Source organism: Ixodes scapularis, unplaced genomic scaffold (genome assembly GCF_016920785.2).
Source record: "Ixodes scapularis isolate PalLabHiFi unplaced genomic scaffold, ASM1692078v2 PGA_scaffold1__304_contigs__length_218370807, whole genome shotgun sequence".
In the NCBI taxonomy this organism is placed as follows: Eukaryota; Metazoa; Arthropoda; class Arachnida; order Ixodida; family Ixodidae; genus Ixodes; species Ixodes scapularis.
Genome location: NW_024609846.1, coordinates 83,891,445 through 83,899,090, shown reverse-complemented (window position 1 = coordinate 83,899,090; position 7,646 = coordinate 83,891,445). Strand labels below are relative to the sequence as shown.

Here is a 7,646-nt window from a genome sequence, read left to right as displayed (position 1 = left end):
CTCGCATATTCCAGATTGAAATGTTTTATTGTTTTTTTCTTGACCCGCACACCAGATGCGTGTTTGAGAACGACAGGAAACAGAAAACGTCTATAGAGATTCTAGAAGTCACGTGGGATGTTTCTCTGCGCGTGATTACTTGTTGAACTTTTCTTATAATCATCTATCTTCAATATTTCGATGAACATAGACTTTACAACAAAGATCTCCTCACACGGATTTTTAATAATAATGATAGAATGCTTCGAGTTCAACATCGCCAATCCATTTAACCCAGGTATAAACTAGCCCTAGCCAAGCCTAGCCGATTTTCAATACCCGCTCCGGCATGGTCTAGTGGTTAGGATACCTGGCTCTCACCCAGGAGGCCCGGGTTCGATTCCCGGTGTCGGAACTTGTTTTTGATTCACTGACAAATTCGCCCCGAGCGAGTGCACACTTGAGACGTCGCCTCCTTGTGGCCTCTTTTCTTCTCGTCCCCTTTTCCGAAATACCCCAGTCTCGGGTTAAACAAAACTATGGCACACTTATTCTCTTCCACTTTGAGTTGAGCGATGTAAAACAATCATCCGCCACATAAATTTTTTTGTTTCTTCATATGCTTGTTTTCTTGAAGCTCAAGTTTGTGTAACATTTTTAGGAAGCAGGAATATTTTGCTAAATGCATTTTAATTAACGAATATCTGCCGGACGTGTCGCCGCTTTAGAAGGAAGACGCGCAGGCGAGTTCGCCTTTGTCGTGTTGATTATATTTCCTGGACGTTTGTGAAAATTATGCTTACACATTTATTAAGGTGTCTGAATTGACAAGTTCAGTTCAGTTCGGTTTAGAATACGTTTATTGATGAGGATGAAACTGGCAATATACTCTACGGTAGGGCCAGGGGGGCGGGGGGGGGGGGGGGCACTTTGGGTTATCGGAGGTAGTGGAGTTATAGGTGCTATATTACACTTCTCTTCCTAAGCCGGTCGTTGCTATCTGGAAGGGGGTGATGGATTGCAATTATAAATAAATATCAATAACGAATATGCGTCAATTTGCACAGCGTACCCAAAAACTCATTGTAAGAAAGATAAAAAAATAAACACAATAAAAATAATTGAGAGCTGTGTCCCTACAAATTATCCTTGCTGGGATACGGGGCAATGAACAAGCAAAACCAAACAAGAAAAAAGATCAATGAACGTAAACTCAACTTTTAAAGAAACGCGAGCTGACTTTTTAGGGGTGCACGTCGCAGTATTGCGATTAACAAGGACTGCGTCGCAAACATTCCGGTTGACGCCGAACTACGTTCTTTTTTTTTTTATCTTAAAAAAAAATCAATATTTTTGGTCAGCTCGAAAAAAAAAAATATTAACGTACCAGAGTTGCCAAACAGCACTCCCTCTTCCCAGGTAAATATAGGAAGGAAGGCCGAAACTAGGAGGAAAGATTTTTGCTCTTTTACTAGTTGCTTTTGAAAAGTGAGACATCGTTTGTGCTATTATTACTTGTCAACCCGTTCTTCTGGCAGGGAGCGGCGTTTCTTTGAGCGGCTTATTGCGCGCGTCGGAAAAAAAAAGGACAACTCTGCGCTTCTGGCTGGAATAGGTTTCGTCCCGAACAAACGTGGGAACAACAATGCGCCATGAACCGCATGTTTTCGAAGAATGCGGTGCTTCAAAACCGGAAAAATGCCGCCATCGCCTCCGGCGATCTTTCGTCGCGCTTGTCGCGCTTTCTTCGCAGAAAAAGCAAAAGCGAAAAAAAAAATGCTTAGGGTACTTTTTAACCGTGGTGTCATCAATCAGTCGGAAGGGCTCCACCACGTCCGTCAATTTCAACTTCAGAAAAGTGCTCAAGAGGTCCCTGTTGTGCCGAGTCTTGCATGGGGCACCCTTGAGGATATGTTTGGCGCTTGTATGAAGGCAGGTGCTGGGCGGCACAAGCCAAAGGAGAGGCGATCATAGACCTCACATGACAGTTGGAAATTAATAGTTCGGAGTGCACAACATCAAAGAAAAAAACAAAAAAAACATAGATATTCCGCGCACGTACGTTTGTACGTATGTTCCTGTGTTACTGAACGGAAAAAAAAGAAAATGTGAATACAGGCTGGACGTAATAGGTAGTTAAAAGTACAACTCATGCCAATCCTTTTGTAAAAACCACAATTATGCTTCGTATGTGAAGGATGTTTGTGTGTGCGTGCCTGCGTTTTTTTTGTGCATTTGTTCTGTATAGGTGATATGTGTTTGTAGAAGCGATTTTCTTTGAGCGTACTTCTGATCCTACGTGCATTAATATGAATACATGCATAGGTGCGGACTTGCGTGTTTGTTTGAGGGTGCTATTTGTGTACGCGTCTCCCTCGTTGGTTCCAGTTGATATGTATGTATGTGTATTTGTATATGCGTGCGTGTCTGTGATCGTGCATTGGTATGTTTGCGCACGTTAAGAGGTGTGAGTACCTGCGCTTGTTTGCGAATCCTTCGGCGTGTCCGTCAACCCATATACTTCGCGTCAAACGCTTCGCCCTGATGACTAATATTTGCACGGATCATAAAATGCAAACTTAAAAATACCGTCCGACAATGCATTTGAAACCAGATTGCTGAGAAGACGAAGAGTAATGTTGGCAACTAACAAAAACACGTTGCTTCAAAGTTGTAATCTGTTTGAACAAATTGCGTCAAACGCATTCACGTTTCCTGCAAGAACTTACGCCTTCACTTAAATATTTGTTTGATTAGTGTTCTGGTACCGGCTACTCAATATTCGAGACTTTCTGTTCAATTCCCCTTTTTCTACCCTATCCTGAACCGGATGAAGTCGAGCCCCTCTGTTTGGAGAGACTTTTATTTCCTACTAATTTAATTTTTCATTGTTTTGTTTTCCGTCGCAACAGCTCTCCTCCGTTTTACTTTATCTGTGTGTACGCTAATATTCCGTTTGGAGATTTAGCTTTCTTATATGCATGCCAATGTTTGACATTATTATTTGTTTCTAGTATGTCCCCCCCCCCCCCCCCCCCCCCCGCTTCTTATGTATTACACCTGTCGGGGCCCTTAAGGAATATTGAATGAAATGAAATGAAATAAAGTTACGGACAGTACACGGCTGCTATTAGATACAAAATAAATGTTGCCGGCCGACGATCCTGCAACAGTATATTTATTGAGAGGGGCAAAAAATCAATAAGCCAAAAGGCCGTCTTTGAGGAGGTCGTAACCTAGGGGAAACAGAAATAGTAATAGTAAGAAATAAAAACCGTGCGTGGAACCGAGCGGCCCGCCAATGTCACGCTCCTCCTATAAACCCCACACTGCGTTTTCTTTGCCCTCGGAAATGTATCAACACGGGGAGATGGCTCGTTGCCTCGCACACCCCACAAAGTTTGCGGATCCCGCAGCACCGCGCGGTGCACACGGACCCGATCGCGGCGAGGTTGTATAAACGCATACCGGAGGAGGGACCGACTTCGAACTGGCCTGCACCGAACGGTGGGTAACCACCGCCGTATGAATGAGAACCGCGGCTGCAACTCCGGGCCGAGGCGTGACCGCCATACTCGGAGTTCGAAACCCGGAGCGCGCGTTCTCGGGAGTCCAGCGCGCGGCGCGGCCGGGCTCGTCTTTTTACGAGCCCTGAAACATTTATGGATATCCCGCGCGGGTCCGGTGAGGGAGACAAAGGCAACGACGACAGCTGCCCGGGCAATCTTGGTCCCGGACAACCACCGCCGCGGTTCGCGTGGACGAGCCGAACCGCCCGCTCGCTTTATGACCCGTGCGCGGTAACCGACGTGGCTGCGCACGTGGTTCATATTAAGAGCGCGCAGTCAGCTCGAGGAAAACGGATCATCTCGGAGCGCGTGGAGCGGAAGCCCGCGGGGCAGGAACCCGGGGACTGCAGCACGCTGGGTTCGATCCGCGCCCCGGTCCGTTTCGATACGGCTGAGGATTCGTACCGGTGCGCGCGGCCGTGCAATCCCGGCAGTACGACGCGCGTTGTTGGTCCCAGGTCAGCAGTCGTACTGTACCGGCCAAACTAAGACGGACGCACACCCCTCTGTATAAACATAGAAAGAACTATTTTGTATTGCCAAACGTTTTTATTTTGTTTTCTTTTTTCTGGTGACCCGAGAAGTTGAGCAGAGAAGGCTAGATAGACAACGCGTGTTTTTATTTATAAATGAATGGACCCTCATAGTGTATTTAAATGGCTGACATATTGATTTAAACTTCAGCCTATCTGTCAAGAAAGTTTTGCAGCTTGATCTCGGTTACTTGTTTGTTCACGCGTTACGCTGGTTGAGAATTTGTCGCTCAGGGTTGCCCGTTACGTTTTTTTCCCCAGCCGCGTGTGGTGACAACCAAAACCTAAATATTTTTCGTATTTTTACGCTGTCTAAAACACCCCATCTCCGTTTATCCTCTTTTTTTTTTTTCTAGCTAGATTATTTTTTTTTCCTTTTTTCGGCTGGTACACGGATTTGAAATAAAACAGGAAGTGGGAACACTGTTTTAAAAACATATTATAGGACTCTACATGAAGTGATAACTGCACTTGACGCCCTTATATAAACAACGAGGAAAATGCCAAGCCGCCATAATGTCATTACCAAAACGCTTTTTTCTATTCTGTTTTAATTGATACACGGCACTAACTTGTGAACTTGCGCACGTCCGGAAAAGCGCATGCCGTTTTGTTTTGCACGCTTAATTTTCGTATCCTGTTTGCTTATTCAAAACACAATTCAGAGCAACATGAAAAAAAAAAAAAAGAAAAAAAAAAAACCTTGATTCGAAATATTTGCGATTGTCCACCTGTCCAGATATTTTGTCGAAGCAAAACGAACTTGGGGTCTAGCGCAAAAAAAAAAAAAAAAGAGGAAGATAAAACGTGTCAAATAATCAGCAGGCGTGCAGGACACGTGAAATTGAAATAGAGAAAAAGAACAAAGTATGAGAATCGGTCAGAGCGTCCAGCTGCGTCAATGCGTTCCGTCCGGTTGCCCGAGACTGCACGCGAACAGAACACTTTCTTTTCTGAAAAGCAAAACGCTGGAAACACTCAGCTGCATTTCATAGACGATGGGGTACCTCTGGGGGTGCATCCACATATGGTAGGCATCAATGTTAAACTAATCGTATTGAATTGAAAAAAAAAAAAATATATATATATATCGGCGACGACCTTTTTTTTGTAAGTTCTATCGATTAGAATGCCTAGAATTCAACATTTAAGGAGCGTTCGTTTTTGTATTCAGGATATTAAGCGTCAACCGAGGTGTCACTTGAGATGTAGCGTGACATCAGGGTACATCCCAAGTTGACATTCATTGACAACCGAACCGGTCGTGCTGACATGGGGTATGCAAGCATAGTTTTTGCATTTGACTTTTAGAGTTCCCCTCACACTTATTTATCTGCTAAACCCACAAGTTAATGCAATAATGGTCATTGCCGCGGGCGTTAGAGCCAACCTTGATATGACTGTAGAGGGGAGGCTTGTTTAACATCCCTAGTGCAGGCTGTGCCTCTGGCTGTAGCAAGTAACGCTACGGAGTGTAATAGATCTCCTTCCAAGTGATTCAATGCAATGGACGTCTACAGGTGTCCCCATCCCTCTCCTACTGTATCTCCGCCTCAAAGCAGTAAAGTCAGTGGAGCCGGAACAGGGAGGCAGGGCGGAAGAGGAGAAGGGGAAGGGTCGGTGGCCCCCTCCTCCCAGGCATTGCAGATAGTTTTATTAAACAATGCGCAAAAGGACAAAATATTCGCCCTCACTTCTTCCGTCGCCCTCCCACACTTTCCCTTCGTCTCACTTCCCCCTTCCCTTCCTCTTCTCCCAAACACCTGTGACGTCCTTATGTAGGATGGTTAAATACATAAAAATAAAAATGTCCATATACTTTTAGTCTCTTAAATGATGGAAAAGCCACTGAAGAATTATAATCACGTATGTAAGCGCAGCAACACCCCGTAAATACACTAATAGAAAAAAAGTTTAATATCGTGATTATAAACCAACTGGCTCAAATTGCCACTTTAATGAGGAATTATGCCTCCGTCTTGATTTATCTGCACTGCAAAGGGTTATACAATTAACGACATGATACGAAGAAGACGACGCGACATGCACACCTAATTTGTATATATCCTGGTTATACGTCTAACTCCTGGTTAGCTCAGTTCATAGAGTGCTCCGCTGGAAATGGAGAGGTCCCTGGTTCGATACCAGGACCAGGTGGAGTTTTTTCGGTCGCGCACCAGTCACTTAGTTGTGTTTGGAGACTTCTGTTGGGTCCTTTGGGAAAAAGGACAACACAAACCTTGTTGTGCTCCTCCAGGGAATAATATCGTCTTTCTTGTTCAGCTCGCCTGCACCTTTGCATTAAATGCATTATCATCAAAACTGATTTGTGTACGTCACATCGTCTTTCTACGTCTTAATGTCCTTATTTGATATAATTGCAGCATAGTTTAATCGAAGCATAAAAAAAAAAGCCTACCCCAATTTCAAACACTGTTTTGACTCCGCATTAATTTCTTCTATACCAGAGCCAATATGTAGAGAGAGTTCGGTCAGTCGGAGGAGCGGGCGGAGCCAGGGCGTGCACGAGACGCAGAAAGAGGGCTTGACACGCTTTCTTGGCCCACCAGAAGCCGAAAAGAATCTCCTAGTGGTGGTAGCGAGAAACAGTTTTAATGAGCGCGTGAGAGTTGAATGCAGTAACTCTTCATGGCTGAAAATAGGGTGCGCGTGATATTTCGATTATGATCATGCAAAAAGATGTAAGAATCGAATGTGCCCCTCGCACCCTGTTTTGCTCGGACGGAGTGTGACCGCTCGGACGGCGGATTCTCGGCCCTCGGCACCTGGCGTACGGATTGCGTGGATCGTTCTGCTAGAGTTTTATCTTGCATGACCGGGATCGAAAAATCACGTACACCATATTTTCAGTCACAGAGAGTTGCTCTGACGCACTCATTAATTTTTTGTTCTCGCAACCACCGCCAGGGTATTATTTCCGGCTTCTGGTTCGCCACATTCGAATTTCTGAAGACGCCCTGGTACACGCCCAGCCAGCTTTCGATCAATGGCGCCTCCTTATTTGACTCATATACTTCCCAATGTATAACCAAACTCTCTCTATATACGGCTCTGTTCTATACGACGTCAACGCCACGAGCCGATGAGGTCAATCGAGGGGCGCAACGAACGACGTCACCGTGTTCACGTTTATATGCATATTTTGATCATTTTATATACCTATAGGGTGCCTCAATATCCTACTGTTTAGGGTGATGTCATCCTCTCTCTCTCTCTCTCTTTCTCTCTCTCTCTCTCTATATATATATATATATATAAAGTACCCGGTGCCGACAGCACGCGCTCTGGAGAAAAATGCAGAGAAATAGCCGGCGACAAAATGCCGTCATATAGCACTGTCAATGCAAGAGCCCCTGCCGGGAGCCGCGCTTTCACGCACTCGGAAAAAAGAAAAGAAACAAAAGCATCGGGAACAAAATGGTCAGATGTCATCGCCCTAAACGCACATAAAGGCAGCCTACATAAACCTATCAGACGCAGTGAGTTAGCCGCGATTTAGCAACTTTAGTGTGCGTGTCTGGGTTTACGTTGTTTTCTTGCACCT

At 45.0% G+C, this 7,646-nt stretch overlaps 1 non-coding gene across 1 annotated transcript; it reads left to right on the top strand.

The window, feature by feature from the left end:
- Positions 1-322: 322 nt before the first annotated feature.
- On the top strand, positions 323-394 carry Trnae-cuc. The gene has a single exon. It is a non-coding gene; the product is annotated as a tRNA-Glu (tRNA).
- The last annotated feature ends 7,252 nt before the right edge of the window (positions 395-7,646 follow it).